General features: G+C 38.4%; 3 long non-coding RNA genes across 3 annotated transcripts in view; 2 read left to right on the plus strand and 1 right to left on the minus strand.

Annotated features, from left to right (window-relative positions):
- Window positions 1-2088: 2088 nt before the first annotated feature.
- On the plus strand, window positions 2089-3920 carry LOC307012963. Its single transcript, XR_013800792.1, has 3 exons — window positions 2089-2300; window positions 3009-3088; window positions 3643-3920. It is a non-coding gene; the product is annotated as an uncharacterized lncRNA (long non-coding RNA).
- Window positions 3921-3975: 55 nt separating this feature from the next.
- Window positions 3976-4896, minus strand: LOC307012964. Its single transcript, XR_013800793.1, has 2 exons — window positions 4778-4896; window positions 3976-4236 (listed from the first exon to the last, which is right to left on the minus strand). It is a non-coding gene; the product is annotated as an uncharacterized lncRNA (long non-coding RNA).
- Window positions 4897-5496: 600 nt separating this feature from the next.
- The window catches only part of LOC307013758, a 37668-nt gene continuing 27894 nt past the window's right edge, over window positions 5497-15270 (plus strand). Inside the window, exons 1-2 of the long non-coding RNA XR_013801053.1 lie at window positions 5497-5710; window positions 7303-7416. This is a non-coding gene — a long non-coding RNA (uncharacterized lncRNA). The remainder of the gene's footprint in view (window positions 5711-7302; window positions 7417-15270) is intronic.

Below are 15270 nucleotides of genomic sequence, written 5' to 3' on the forward strand. Positions count from 1 at the left end.
GAACCCCAGGCTGTGGACAGATTGACTAATGTGATGCTGGAAGGGTCTGCATTAGGTATGCGGGGCACATCTGACCAATGGGCCAGGTGCTTCATTCAGCCCCTCCGTTTGATCCATCTCTTCATTTCTGTCCAAGCTGGAACAGCCCATGTTGACATGTGGAGTCCAAATTAAAGATGCCCAAACCAAGAGTCAGCCACCGTGAGTTGCATGGCCTACTGACACCTAACGCTTGCGTATAAAGGCAGAATTAGAGTGCATCATTGGAGTGATTGTAAATATTTTCTCCCACAACTTTAGCTTTCCACACACGTATTAGTGAAGCCATCAGTTGCTTGAGTGCCCTGAAAAGCAGCAGCATGTTGCAATTTGATGTTGTTTGTTTGCCTCATAACTTTTTTGTTTGGGCTGTGGTATCGTCATTCCAATTAATTAGTGTTACAATCATATTGTACTGCTTTCTGCAATCAAACTCCAAAACAGCCATAACTTTAGGGGGATGATAATGGAAAGCAAGAGCACAAAGACACAAATTAATGACAACATAAGACCAAAGTAATGACGTGTATTATTGTAAACTCATGCAACGCGGAAACAATATATTTTATGGTCTGTCCCGATAGACAAGTAAGCTAAATGATTTGCATAAATTGGACCAGTGGTGTGTCTATGCTATCCGTGTTGAAGGGAAAATTCAGCACATTTTAGTTGAATGTCTGACCAGTTTTGACAGTAATTGAAGTCAATTGGAGATCTTCCAGTGAGTGCAATATTGATAGAGAAAGCAGAGTTCTCCTTCATATGGAGTCATGCTGGCACTGTCTACATTTACTGTTCGAGGATGCGTGTGTTAGCTTCTCATGGCAGGTCAAAATACACTGTTGCAGAGTTGTAGCCCATTTTAATTCAGGTAAAAAAATTGAAACACAGAGGCTCCATAGTCAAGGTTGCAACAAGGTTTTACACATTGTCAATAGAAGTGCATAAGAGCTACGCTTCTTACGATATTACCTTTCACAAAAAAGCCAAACCTAAACGCATAAAAAAGTGTCAAAATGACTCAATCATTCTGCCCTGTTGGTCTTGTTGTATATTCCAGTTTATCAGTAGGAGCCTGAAGTAAGTATTTTCTTAGGCCATTTACTCAGGCTCAAATAAATATGGCTGAATATTACAGTCAGCCAAAACACTATAAAATGTATGCATCCTGGACATCTTTGCAATAGAAGGTACCGGAACAAGAGAGCTCTGTTTTTGAGCAGCCTTTAGACTAGCTATGATGTCACAAAGAAATTAAGCAAGCTTACTGACGTAGCAAACACTATCTGAGTTTACCATAAACGCTGACTAGGCAGCCAAATAAAATATATCTTTTAATAGTAGATGTTCTGACCAATCAGACATTAGCGGTAAGCTAGCTTTCCCATGTGTGTGCTAGTTTTTGTTTTCTGCTCAGCCTCTGACTGAACTCAGACATCACATGCCTCTTAATACATTTATAGATTGATTCAATCATGAATGAAGAGTGCTATCTCTAATATTGTTTTCCTAATTGTTCTACCATCTTGCCTCACTTCTAGCCATCATTGGCGAATTAGCATCTAAAAGCTTATTATGCAAACTGCCTTCCAACCGTTGACCTGGGTTTAATTCACGGCCAATGCATTGATTGATTGATTGAAAACCCCGCTTTGGATATAGGGCTATATAATTGCAGACTATCCATCTACTTGGATTTATGGACTTTGTATGAAACACATGTTCTGCACCTTGTTATGTGTCTGAACCAAGCGGCAAACTCTGTGGAAGAGCCGGGACGCCAATACAGAAGTGGCACACACTGCAGTTCATATATTGGCCGATAGGGACTGACTGCAGAAAGGAGCAATTTCCATAGACCCCCATGTTAAAATGCCCAACTTTACAGCAGAAAAAAACATGTTTCTACCCATGGATGCATTAAATATTATTATGAATATAGTTAGATTCCACTTTCATGGTTATGGATCTGTGAGTGAATTGTTTTCTAACACGACCCTTTTATTTATATTAGGTCTTAAAGGTTTTGCATAAATTAGGGCGTGGTCACATTGAGTGACGGCTCTGTGAAGTGACTGCTGCTGCTAGCTTCTTGTCTCTCTGCTAGCTGCTCCGTGAAGCTACAGGCACTCTGCCTGTTTAGCTCATCCAGGGAACACAACTTGCCCCCGGCCGTGTTTGTTTGTTCTTCATGCTTATATATCGGACTATTGTGACTCGCTCTGCGGTTGAAACAGACGGTGCATGAATGCGGTTTTGCGGTAAGTGAAATTTGAGTACTTATTTATGTGTTAATGATTTTAATCAGCTACGTAATTAATGTTACGGCTTGGGTTAGCGTGTAAGCTAGTGGTAGCTACATCGGTGCTAACGATGCTAATAGTAGCGTCCAAGTTAAAATCATAGACTATATATAAACGTTAAAACGAAATAGACAAGTGTTAAGTGGGCTAATACTGTACAACAAACGGCTTCTGTTTGAAGTTGATAAAATAAGGTCATCCTTGTAACTTAGAGAGATGATTATTATGTAGGAAGGAACTGTATGCATTACTAAGGTTAATTTAAATTGGCTATGCTCAAGTATGTAGACAAGCTAATGTCGAAGTAGTGTATGTGAAATCAACCTCAGAACAAGATGTGTGTGTATATTACAATTATTAATTTCATATTTCAAGATGATTACTTAGATATTACAATATGGTTGGTTGAGTTGGAGTTCATTATTGAGCTTACACGTTAACATCACAGTCATCTGAAGAACAAACACAAACCTTGTTGTTTTTATGAATTGCATTACCAAATTGGTATCAAATAAAAAGTAAGCATTGGTAACACAACTTCCAAAGTTACTGTAAAATAAAAAGGACCCTGACTCGGACAATACACAATCCAACATGTTCATCAGATGAGAATCAGTTATATTGTTTGTACACATGGTACTTTACATATATATCTGTTTGTTTAAGGTGACCAGGTAATGCAGACAGGCTGGACCAGAGAGTGAGAGACAAAACTGGACTCCTCACAGCAATGAACTTCAGCACAGGTACAAATAATATGTTTTTCATACTGTACAAAGAATCAAGAAAGTATTGACTTTAATACACTGATATACATTCCATTAAACAATACTAGATCACCTACACACCAGTGAAGTTGAGGGTTTTTTCTGTGCCAAAAGTTACATTTAGATGTTAACAAGCAATATGATTTGGTCAGCTTTCTAATTAAATGTATTAAAGGCAAAGATATTTAACACATAGTGAGAACTGCTACTATTTATCCTTCAATATTGTCTGTAAAAAACGTGGTAAAAGTTATTCTTTCAGTGAGACAACAGAGCAAGCCTCTACAGTTGCACTACGTTTTGATAACAGTTAAATATTATTTTGATAATAACATATATTTCAATGTTGATGAACTTCATACTTTTCATTCATAATCTGATTGTCTTTGTAGCTCACTGTTGAAATAAAAAAAAAACATTACAATTACAAAATAATTATATCTACAGCCCCTAAACACACAAACACACCGCTTTCATAAATAACACACTTGTTCTGCAATAATATGTTTTATGTTTCCTGTCATTTTTGTTAGGAAAGGACATGCCTGAAAGACACAACATTTTCTCCTTCTCTGAGGGTCAAGAAGAACATCCAAGAGAAAAATTAAAAGCTGATGCTATGAGATTTTAAGACCAGCACACTAAGAAACTACTTTTATTGTAAAAACAGTCAGCTGATCGAATGCACCTATTTCCACATCTACACTCCATCAGCTGATTATTTGTATTTGCCTCGCTTTATGAGCTTCACATCACTTGTGCCTTGTACCGCAGAGTTTGCAACGTCACAAATAAATGGGGCCAATCTTCAGTCAGATATGAATGTGTAATCTAACATTTTCAGTAAGAATAATGGACAAAAGGAGTGCAAATACAAATACAATTTATTGAAATGTGAACCAAAACTTAATCAAACATGTTTTAAATAAAAAGCACATATGGACAGAAGGTGTAAAACTATTAAAGTAAACACATTTAGTCAAATAAAGTGACAGACTAGGCCTGTGCAGTTGGTATCAGCTTTGCCCAGCATGGGCTCCTCCATCAGTCCTCTCCAAACAAACAGACAGGACGTCCATCACACGGAGGTTTCTCCCTGAAGTCTCTGCAGCTTTCTGGACACCATGCTGTCTCAATCCGTCCACACAGAATATGAGAGGGGGGAAATGAAAATAACAAATGCTTTAGACAATAAGAAACATAAAGTTGACTGTTGAGTTGCTCAATTTTTTTAGATTGTCAATACTATTACTGTATAACTAATGTATCAGGTTAAGAGGCACCTTCAAATAAAGATTGGTCTTTAAATACATGTTGTCTTTTGAATTGTTTGTCTAAAGTCAAGGATCTAGAACTGGTACTTAGTTTTAATGATATAGTCTGGCTATTAGGCTGTTTGGAGGAGGCCTCACAGGTAAGAGCACTAACTAGCTACCATCACATGTACCTTAGCTTGACTTAAATGTATTAAACGTATAATTAAGTGATATCAAAATATAAATAACTAATGTCATGCAAACATATTAATATTTGCTTGATTCCAGTGTTGAATTTAGCACAATTGCATACAAACATTAAGGGATTTTAAGATTCTGAAGTATTATGCTAAAAACTCAATAACTTAGATTATTATTTATAGTTTTGCTGAATAGTTTCATGTCCGCTTACCTTAGAAACGTAAAACGCCACGGCAGTGTGCCGATGGGGAGCATGTTAGCTTAGCTTGGTAGCTTCAGCTAGCTCTGGAACTTTCAGCTCGGTGACAGCAGGTCCCGCCTCGGTGCCGCCTCTTTGCCCTTATTTGGAGCAGGCTGGAGAAGGCGGGAGTTGAACTCTGACGTCACTGTCGAGCCGTTAGTGGCCGACTCCGCCTACTAAGGGCTTCTCGGCAACTCTGCAGAATCCTATGGGTGACGTCACGGACCCTACGTCCATTTATATATACAGTCTATGGTCTGAACACGTTTTGAGATCAATACTAATCTCTGGTATGTGCAATAAGTATGAAGAAAGAGGTAGGAGGGGATTAGCGTAGCGTAGCATACAGAAACAGCTGGCCTTGCCTAGAATTCGGGACATCTTTTTATCTTATATGTGGAAATAAAGTGGATACGATTATTTCCTGGTATGTAAAAGTACTGCTTAGCAGAGGTGGGGACTCGAGTCACATGACTTGACTGGAGTCAGACTCGAGTCAAGTCTTGACTTGAGATTTGAGACTTGCTTGAATAACATTGATAAAAGACTTGAGACTTGATTTAAGGTCAAGTCCTTTCAAAACCTGAAAGGACTTGACTGTTTAAAATTAAATATTTGCGCTTGTTTTTGTAGTGGGATATTACGTTTAGTTTTTTCGAAAAACGTGATTATAACGCCATGCGCGCAAACCTGGCAACCCACTAGATGGCAGGAGTGTCAGTTAACATGGCAGCAGCTACCTTTACTCCAAAAATAGTGAAGTTTGGATTCAAGGATTATTTTGTCGATGACGCTAATAAAAAGAGAACAGCGGTTTGCAGGGTCTGCAGCATAAAGATCAGTGACAGGACCACCAAAACATCCAACTTCATTCATCACTACAAAAAAATCCCACAGAGAAAGGTAGGCTAAGTGACTGGGTTGTGTTAGCTAGAAAGTTAACGTTAAGTTTAAGCTACGTTAGACTTCGTTTCAAATCGATTAAGCAAAGAGAAGACAAAACGGGGTAAATGAACACTAGAACCGCCAAGGGATTCATATTGACTAACCCTGATACTGACGGGCTGTCAGAAGAGAGAGAGAGAGGAAAAGAGATGCCTCGTTTATTTCCCGTGTTATTATCAGAAGTTACTGGAAACTTTTGAATAATGTAGTTCATCTACTTTTAGTAGTTTGTTTAAATGTTTTAATTATGTTGTTTTTGTTTGTAGAAGTTCATCATTCCTTGATTTATTGTAAAATGAATCTGAACTTTTTGATCTGTTATGATGATAAACTGAAGCCATTTCTAAATTAACCCAATTAAGTGAGTTTTAAATCGTCCTGCTTAGTTTATAAGGAAATTATGAAGAGGAACAAATTAAATGGTTTGAAAATGATATCTATGTAGGTGCTGACGCTGTTGGCGGTTCTAGTGTTAACAGAAATTTAAATTAAATATGTGTAATGGCAAATGCCATATATGATTTTCTTACCTGGAATTCTGCCTTTTTGAACAGACTTTTTGAGTACTAGCTATATTGTCTACAGTTCTAGGGTTAATATGAATCTAATATGATTGTCATTGGTCTAAATTAGATTTCAAATGATTAACTGTGTATGTAATGAAGTTCAAAGCGGGCTGAATCCATTTTCATAACCACTGTCTTTTAACTGATTTAATTGCGGAAACTGGGCTTATTCATCAGCATTTCGTATGACTTGACTTCACTTGCTTGACCTGAGCAATGACTTGACTTGACTTGCTTGACTCTCACCACAGTGACTTGGGACTTGCTTGATACTTGTCGGTCAAGACTTGAGACTTGCACATGTAGGACTTACTCCCACCTCTGCTGCTTAGACTACAAAAATAAGCATGCAATATAGCATAAAAGTAAAATAAAAATCATTGTTTGGTGAACGAAGTCCAGAAACTATCATGCCTGTTGTACTAAAAAAGTATGCATGATACCCGATGTAACCACAGTTTCTTCCCTTTAAGCGAAATAGTGCAAGGACAAATGTGAATAACTGCCCATTCTAACCAGCTTTTTTTAGTTATGCGCTATTCAATAGAGAACCAAATAGATTTTTCCTCCCCTGACTTACCTGCCTCTTTAAGCCTTGCAGACTTTATGCTATTTCCTTGATTTCCCTCAGTCTCTCAGATCCCTGTTGCTGTCTTTTTACATGTGCTTGGGAATGAATGAGCCATGTTCTCCCCTCTGTATAAGTCCCTCACACACCAGCCCAACCTTCCCCCTATAATACTCAGCTCAGGCATCACCCGCATACCAATTAAGGTTCAGATCCCACATATTCAGGACTGAAAAACCAGCAGGGCTCCTCGCATACCAGCCCCCATGAGGCGAGATCTATGCCTGCTCCTTCTCTAGGGAGAGCACTTACCAGCCAGCAGACTGCAGCCCCAGGTGTCTCCCAATGTGGTTTTGTCACAGCTTTAGGCATCCAGGAACCTGTGCTCTAAAGCCAGCTGTCTCTTTTTTTTCTAGAGTACGCTGTTAGCGCTGATCTAGGAAACCAACCCACTGGTCCTTGAGAGTGAAAGCCCAGTGATTGGAGTGTGGCTATTGTGAAGAGGATGGCCCGACGGTAAGGCTGTGGAGGTAATCATCACTCGCACTCGTGCACCTGCGCTCCAAATCAATTGAGACATTTCGGTTTGGCTGAGGTTGTGTATGCTGTTGATTACCTGTCTTGATCTCTAATCTGCAGAAAATACTTGTATCTTTAAGTGAGTGGAACATGGAGTCTGTGACGATATGAAATTCAAAATGATTAATGCTTGAGCACAAAGCAGACTGCCTTCCGTCCACATGGGAATCTATTGTAAGTAGGTGAGGCTCAGTACAAGCGCATGTTTAGAGACAAAACCACAGGAAACAGTTTTTGAAATAACACTTTGAAAGCCAATGATAATGGTGCATTCTCATGCTCCTTGGATAGTCCCATTTTCAAAATGTGGAAGTTGTTAATATCGATGTTGGTGTTCATGAGCTTAAGTTGTTATGTGCAAAGCAGAGATGGAGTTCTCGAGTCCTGGACTCGGACTCGAGTCGAACTCGAGTGCCGATTTTCGGGACTCGTGACTTGACTCAGACTCCCGCACTGATTGACGCGACTCGAACTTGGACTCATGAATTCTCGCGCACGATGACTTGGACTTGTGAATTATCGCGTACGCTGACTTGGACTCGGACTCGTGAATTTTCCCCCCCACGATGACTCGGACTCGACTTGTACATTGACCCTCCGACTTGGACTCGGACTCAGGCAAATTTTCTCTGGAGTCTCATGTCCTCTATCCTGGCGTGTGAACCTGCGAGGTGAGTTCACGGACTGGGCCCCGCTATTCTAGTCTAAAGATGTCTCAGACACACCCCACATCGTGCTGTATGCTTTCACACATTCTTCTTCCACATTGGAAAAGAGCAGCGCAAAATGCTCGTTATGTGGAAACAATATTGAAGATAAGGCTCCCTAACACATTACTCTAAGGATCGAGTTCAGACATATAGGCTGTCTTGAACACTATCATCAGAGTAACGTGATCTAATCAATAAATAAAGATTCAGATAACACGAAAGCACATGGCTACTTAACATGCAGAATGACGTAATTTTGCATGCTAAGTAGCCATGTGCTTTCTGGGGCCAAATCTTTATCAGTAAACCGATTTAACCGGTAAAAGTTCCTTCAAAAATAAGAGTCCGATCTTATTACTATAAAAATAAAAGTACAAAACGAAAACTTTACCATAGGAAAATATTGGCATACAAATATAATCACTTCTCTAAAACTCATTTTAAATATATAGTTTATTTATATATAATAATAATAATATTAGTAATAAGCTTTATATTTGTATAGCACCACAAGAATTGTAGCCAAACTCGCTTCACAGCAGTTCAATAGACAGATTAGTATAACATTTCAACACAGACTGTATATCCACAAAGGTTAATTCATGAAGACTTGTGACTCGGACTTGACTTGGACTCTTCTTAGGTGACTCAGACTTGGACTTGAACACAGGTAATGATGAATCGGACTCGACTCGGACACTCCTTGGGTGACTCGGACTTGGACCCGGACTCGAACACAGGTAATGATGACTCGGACTCGACTCGGACACTCCTTGGGTGACTCGGACTTGGACCCGGACTCGAACACAGGTAATGATGACTCGGACACTCCTTGGGTGACTCGGACTTGGACTCGGACTCGACTCTCCCTTGGTGACTCGGACTCGAAGAGTGGTGACTCGAGAGTGACTTGGACTCGTGAATTGGTGACTTGACTACAACACTGGTGCAAAGTAAAAACGGACACAACCAAGAAGATTTTTGTTTTTGTTGTTTTGCCATGTTTTGCCACAGTCACTCAGTTCTAGCCTTGTCACTCAAGTCCAGTCTCGCCTGTCATTGCAATTCCTGTTTTATTTTGAAATTATCTTACCTTCTTGTTTCGTGGCCCTTGACTCCCTGCCATTGTCTGTTTTCCCGCCAGTGTGCTTGTCAGCCCCACCCTTGATTGTTGCCACCTGTGTCCCATTAACCCTTCTGTATATACTCCTCATTTCCCTTTGTCCCGTGCCAGTTCGTCTTGTTCCATCTCATGTCAGGACAGCCAGCGCCAAGCCAAGAACCATTCTTTGTTTTGTAGTGCCACATTTATTTAGCCTTGCATTATTTTCCTTTTTCCTTTGTGAAGCATTTCCTCTCAAAACTGCATTTTTTATTGACTTTGTTTTCTAAAATTAGTAAAGACTTTTGCTTTAGTACTTTTTTGTTGAGTAGTTGCATTACAGAACCAATAATTCAGTCAAGTTCCTAAAAAAAAAAAAAAAGATTTTCGATGATTCCAACAACAAAACATGCACAAAAATGCCCTGTCTGGCAATGTAAACCAAAGGGGGGAAACATATCTATCTGCCTCTTTATTTGGATTAGCTCCAAAAGTAATTGCCTTCTTCCTTGGCCAATTCAGAACAATCTGCTCACCAAGTTTCCTGAAAATCAGGCCAGTATTTCCATAATCCTGCTGATAACCAGAAAGATAACCAAACGAAAACATAACCTCCTTGGCATTGGTAATACTTAATACCAATTAAGGTACTTCAAAACCCATTAACATCTAATTTCCAGCAATTTGCGTCAAACATTGCTGTCCTTCCGAGTCAGAACTCAGTCAAATCTGAACACAAAATCATCATCATGTGTTGATGATTTTTAGATTGTGATTCTACTTCAATTAGTTTTAAATACATTATAATTTATTAAAAAGTTACTCTTCAATGGTTGTTGTTTGAGTAAAGCAACAACCGTATAAATGGATTTCACACCTTTTCTTGAGATTCTAAGTAATGCAGTTTAAGCTGTCCGTACACGCATGGTTACATTGAAAAGTTAAGTTATTCTTGTTGTAATATTACTGATACTGTTACCATGTTACCCAACATTTGAGGCTACAGTGCTGCTAATGTGTTTACCTAACCTTAATCTTAAAAGTTCTCATTAGACATATTTTGCCAAAAAACATTAAAAAAAAATTGTCCTATCCTAGCTCATCCAAGTTCAAATACAGTAAAAATCAATCTTCCAATCATCATTTTAATCTTGTAATTTCTTTGTAATCTAGAGCCATTTAATGAGCATGCTCTTGGATGCTAATCATAATCAGAGTCTTAATTGGTGCTTGATTAAAGGCAGGTGCGATGAGAAGGTCAGTATGAAACACTGACAATGTACTGCTTGTGTTCTAGGCTGTTTTCCAATTAATGTTTTTTAGCTCGGACAGAGTAAAACATCTGACTGTAAGGATTTTTTCTTCATAATTCATTCACAAGTTTATATAGTTTTAACTGCTACTGTTACATGTAGTTAGTTGGGGGCTGCAAATAACCTTCAACATTGTTTTCAAAGTCCAATGTATTTGGAAATAAAATGGTAATGTTTCTCACATATCATTTGATACCGCCACAGGCTTCATGATTATACCAATGTATGCACAAACTTAACCAGTCACAGTCTGCCCAGAGATATCACACACATTTTAAAGTTCTTGATTCAATTGTAAGAAATGAACATTTGTTTTTACTGGATGGTGTAGGCAGCTTCAAGTTATTTTACTGACCTCATATGCTTTAATCTTTTCAGTCCCAGCTCAAACCATACTTTCATAGGACAACACCAAATCTTCATCCTGCCGGATTTTTACAAAAGCTCCTTTTTCTGTGACCTAACATGCTGTTTGTGTGTGCATGGAAGGCCTTAAAGGTCCCCTATTATACTGGTTTTCATCAATAGGTCACAGACAAAATACAAAACATGTCTCTGAAGTGCTTGGAGATCTTTTGTCAACAATATTGCAAATTGAAACAGTCAATGTTAGTGTGTGATGTTGTCTCGGAAATAAATCATCACGTTTAAGAAGAGACAACATTGCTTAGTTTGAATCATAAAGATGATTTTTCTCAATGTATTCAATCCATTTTAGATGCACATCTAACCATGCCTTGTAAATAAGGCCATATTTATTACTTATGGTTTGTTATTACTTATGAACCCAAACATTTAAGCTGCAGAAGAAAAAATTAAAGACTGACCAAAAGAAATGCTCAATAAGTAGTTCCTGGATAATTCTAATTTGAGAACCATGAAGAACTTAATGATAAGAGAAGACTATGGTTGTTTACATGGGAACAAACTGAGAGTCCATTATGAATTATGAATGACTTTCAACATTTCAGTCATGTTGCATGCCTTTAGTAAATTGGCTTCTCTAATCAGGCTGTCATGTGTTCCCACTCCGAACACACTCATCAAAGCAAAACACCAATCACTTTCTCATGGGCTCGTATTGACTTGGAGTATGACGTACCATACACGTCCACTAGGAAGCAAATATCAAGTTATTAAAACAATATAAAAAAGCGAGGATGCCGAAATCAATTTCATCCCAGTCAGTGCAAACAAACCCCTTCATCCGTGAAACAAACAGGAACGAATTTAGATTCATTAAAGTTAATGGAAAAATGCAAGGTGGACAATGATATTAAGTGCCTGGAAGGGGATATTAGTTTCCTATACTCAAGAACTTGTGGTAGTACTGTGCTGAAATGTACGTCACATAGTGGTTTGAGGTTCTTATTTTAAAAGCAACAAAAATAATTTCCAATGTAGAACATATTGGAGCCACAGGAGTACTTTAAATAATGTATCGAGCCCATAAAATACAATTGAAATATACCCCTAAGATGCAATAAATGAAAGACAGCCACTTTAAATGTACTAAAATGTGAAAACTGGTGAGACAGGAGTATAACATTTGCCTAAATATAAGCTCAGGATAATTTCACATTGACTTTACTAACATGATATTAATTTCCAGGAAGTGTTCTTCCTGAATAGTAATGTTGTCCCATGTGGCTCCTCTGACATTGCTTCCTCTGCGTCCTTCCTCTGCTTCCTCTGACCTTGCTTCCTCTGCGTCCTTCTTGAGCGTCCTCCAATCAGGATGTTTTTGCCTTTACTTACCTACCCATAAATGTGTATGTTCTCGGAAATGTTGGTGTGAATTGCTGCAGATGCATTCATCCAGTCTGACTTAATCTAACAACTAGTGACTGCCAGTTGGTGTGGGCTTGGACCCTTTGTCTGGGTTTATTCTAATCAAAGGGATGAGAGTGCAGTTTTTAGCAAAGTAATTAATCACCAGTGCCTAGTCAGAATCACATAGAGAAAACAACTCAAATGGATAAATTAGGGGTGCAAATGCGGATGAGTAAAAGCTTTATTTTTGCCTGGAAGCTAAGATATACTGCTGGAAAATAGTTGTGACTTTAACAGGAAACAACAGTTTGTCTTGTCAAAAACACAACACGAAATATAACCATATTACACAGGCTAATGGATAGCCAATAAATGGAAAATTGCATATTGTCTATTACAGAAGTGTTTTCTAATGGCACTTCACTCTCAAAATATCCCACAAACAGTGAACCCAAAGATAACCAAAGCCGTTAACTGTCACAATGAGAAGATAAAGTCCTAATTGCAACTTCAATTATGTTTTCTTGGATGGTTTTTCCGAATACACACAAGAATTAACAAAATACAGCAGCAGATGTGAAAGCAGGGCAATGGGGTCCAATGTTGATCCTAAAAAGGATATCGTACAGCAAGTGCCTCGAAATGGAATTTCCTGATGACCCCATGGAAGAGATGCTCACACAGGGCCTTAATGACATTGCCTCTTACTTACAATTGTTCCGGGGGAATTGCAGTATTTAGTCCTAAAATCTGGAAATGAGTTAGCATTTCACCACTTATGGTTCCCTTGTCTAGACGTTCAATTTTCTTTTTTTAATTTATAGATAGATGCCTAAAATTTATGTTTTACTACATAAAATACGTTATTTAATGTCATGAAACTGTTGAGAAGTGACTGAAATCATGCTAACAAGTGACTGAACAACAAGACAACAACTTGATCACGCTGAAGATAACCTATAAAAATATGCTTCAAAAATCATAAAAGTGCTGTCGATATGTGGAGATTATCCTGCTGAGCAAACCATGTAAGTATCATAAGTGTTTATTTGCAGATCTTATTTTGTGCAATATCTCAAATTCAATGGAGAAATCCAATTGGCTTTTTGTAGAATGAGCCCTCGTGATGCAAACTTCCGGGTTGGCCTTCAAAAATATGTCATCCCTGAACCACTCTATAGTTGATGTTTGAAACATATACCAAAGAGTATTGGTCTCAATAAATATTGTTATCTAGTAATAGCGGCAGCAATGCTAAGTTAGCATGTAGGCTATGAACTGCATCGAATTGTGTCTTCTTATACCAACAGTGAAGACAATTCAAATGAGTTTACAGGTAGAAACACTTGTTGGTACTGCTTTGTATTGGTTGGAACCATTAATAACTCTTATCACTAAGACAAAGAGGGTGGACTTTCACATGTGTGTGCCTAATATTTCCTTAGCGTCAGGGTCCTGCTTCACCTGATTTATTTTGCAATAATGTCATGTGTGTCGGCATTTGCTTATGTTTCCATATTTTGTTCTTTACTTGGTAACAATCATTAGTGGTCGTGAATCTCCACCATATTCATTTTAATTTAGAATAAATTCACAGCATACCGTACAAAATGAAACTCATCTGAGAGAGGATTTACAAATGTTTATCTATTCCAAGCTCCTGGCTGGATGCTCAACAAAGCCACTCATCGCAGCCTGATGGCCATTGAGGCTCTGTGGAGTGAAGGGACGTCTCATGTGGATGCTGTGCTTAATCTTCACAGCAGTAGCAGAGATTAAGAATTGGCAATAGATTACTATTCACAAGCAGAAGTGTCTGTCATCTGGCACTATTTCCTTTAATTGTTCATGCTTATGTTGTTAGTTAATGTTCGTTCAGGTTGACTCAGAGTTGAGGATTTGTGCAACAGATGGATTGACTATGGAGATATGAATGGGATCCTGTCACTCTTTTCTTACACATTGTGTGCTGTAGAACAATAAGCCGATCAACACCGTGACCATCAGATGGTCACGGGACATTTCTTCATCCACCTGCTGGCTCTTCACTATCAGACACATCTGAACTCACAGAGGCAATCCTTTACAATCTCCATGGGAGTGCAATTTACGAAAATACCACATGTTGACTCTCATCAACAACAGAAATTATCCCTTCTGTATCATTTACTATTGGATTAAATTAGCCTTGTATTCATATTGTTATCTGATATACACATTTTTGGCTGGAAACTGGACACTGGAACCTTCTTCGATGTATACTGAGCTTGGAGACATGCTCTGGGATGTTGAGGAGATTAATTAGTTGAACAGCAGATCTATTTGTTGTGTTTTTGTGTAATTTGATGTCTTTCCATCCATGACATTGATTGATTCTTTCTTTTTTTACTTCCAAATCATTTAATTAATTAAAAATGTTTTCTCTCAAAACAGTCCAAATATAAATGAATCATTTATTCTCAGTGTAATGCTCTATACAAAGTCATCATTACAAAGTCATGATAATGTTGAATGGCAATGGTTTGTTCGGTTAAATTGGATGAATGACCTTCTTTCCCAAACTAGTTACTATTGCTAGATGCTATTAAGTACAATTACTCAAAAATGTTGGGAAACACGTTCTTTACTTCAGTGGTTTCAATTTTTGCTACTTTATACTTTATTTTATTTAGCCTTTATTTATACAGGTGTAAGATCTCATTGAGACACAAGAGAGGTTTCTCAATACTCAAAATTTCCCCTCCTCGACTCCTCGGTCCTCCGGTAGTGACCCGGAAATTAATTTCAGCGCGCCATTTTGAAGGACATCTCCTTTCTCTAAATGCACTTCGAGGACCGAGCATCGAGGAGGCTCTCTGGAGGAGCTCTACCCGAGGAGACAATGATGGGTCTTCCGCGGATGCATTT

The sequence above is a fragment of the Notothenia rossii genome (genome assembly GCF_949606895.1).
Source record: "Notothenia rossii genome assembly, chromosome: 7".
NCBI classification, from domain to species: domain Eukaryota; kingdom Metazoa; phylum Chordata; class Actinopteri; order Perciformes; family Nototheniidae; genus Notothenia; species Notothenia rossii.